Source organism: Mauremys mutica, chromosome 12 (assembly GCF_020497125.1).
Source record: "Mauremys mutica isolate MM-2020 ecotype Southern chromosome 12, ASM2049712v1, whole genome shotgun sequence".
Classification (NCBI taxonomy): Eukaryota; Metazoa; Chordata; order Testudines; family Geoemydidae; genus Mauremys; species Mauremys mutica.
The window spans coordinates 39,484,334-39,485,950 of NC_059083.1; positions in this window are offsets into that span (position 1 = coordinate 39,484,334).

A 1,617-nucleotide genomic window follows, 5' to 3' on the forward strand; every position below is an offset into this window, starting at 1 on the left:
GTCACACAGAGTGGGACTGACGGGGCAGGAGCACATTGCTGTGCTGTGTGAATGAATCACACACTGTCAAAGGGGAAGAGAGCCCTGGGTTATTACAGCTCTGGAGCAGGTATAATTATGGGTGGCACATTCCCCCAGACCGAGTGTGTTCCCTGTTCCTCACTGACCTCCAGTCACATCACAGCTTCACCCTGTACAGTTAATGGGACTGCCCTGGCTCAGGTGCTCAGCTGCTGCCTGAGGGAGGCCACATGGGAGCCTGGACAGAGGAGAGCACAGTGGGGTCTTGTTCCTGGCCTGGGTCTGGGTACAGTGCAGCGAGGTGCTGTCCCAACCTCTTCACTGGCACCGGCAGGAGGGATCATTCAGAACCTTCCCAGCTGTTTCCCCTCTGGCCTGTGCTCAGTGATGTGAAACTTTAGGTTTGGCTACACTTGCAGCTGTACAGCGCTGGGAGTTAAAGCTGTCTTCGTACAGCTGTGTAGGGAAAGCGCTGCAGTGTGGCCACACTGACAGCTACCAGCACTGCAGTGTGGCCACATTTGCAGCAGTGTTGGGAGTGGTGCATTATGGGCAGCTATCCCACAGAGCACCTCTTCCCATTCTGGTGCCGTGGGTTGTGGGAAGGGTGCGGAGGGTGCGGGTCATTCTGCTTCCAGTCCCAATGCCCCCTGATGCATCGCTTCACACCCCAGCAATCCTTGTTTTTCCATCCACGTTTGGCGCCATCTTGCGTCTTTCAATGGTTTCTGTGCAGCGCGATTCTGTGTTCCGTTTCGGTCTGCGGGAAATGGAGCCCGAACTGCTGAGGAATATGCTGATGAGTCTCGCCAGCACATCACATTTGGCAGTTGAGTCACTCCTTAAGATTCAAAGTGACAGTGAGGAGTCTGACAATGATAGTGAGTCTCGTGACGCGTACGACACGAAATTGCTTGTGGCATTCACTGACATGCTCAGCACTGTGGAACGCTGCTTTTGGGCTCGGGAAACAAGCACTGAGTGGTGGGATCACATCGTCATGGAAGTCTGGGATGATGAGCAGTGGCTGCAGAACTTTCGGATGAGAAAAGCCACTTTCATGGGACTGTGTGAGGTGCTCGCCCCCACCCTGCGGCGTAAGGACATGAGATTGAGAGCTGCCCTGCCGGTGGAGAAGCGGGTGGCTATTGCAATCTGGAAGCTGGCAACTCCAGACAGCTACCGATCGGTCGCGAACCAGTTTGGAGTGGGAAAGTTGACCGTTGGAATCATGTTGATGCAAGTTTGCAGGGCCATTAATTGCATCCTGCTAAGAAGAACCATGACTCTGGGGAACGTGCAGGACATTGAGGATGGCTTTGCACAAATGGGTTTCCCTAACTGTGGAGGGGCGATAGACGGGACCCATATTCCTATTCTGGCACCACCCCACCTAGAATCCGAGTACATTAATTGGTAGGGGTATTTCTCTATGGTTCTCCAGGCGCTTGTGGATCACCGTGGGTGTTTCATTGATATTAACGCAGGCTGGCCCGGAAAGGTGCATGATGCACGCATCTTTCGGAACACTGGCCTGTTCAGGAAGCTGCAGGCCGGGACTTTTTTCCCAGACTGGAAGATCACATTAGGGGACAT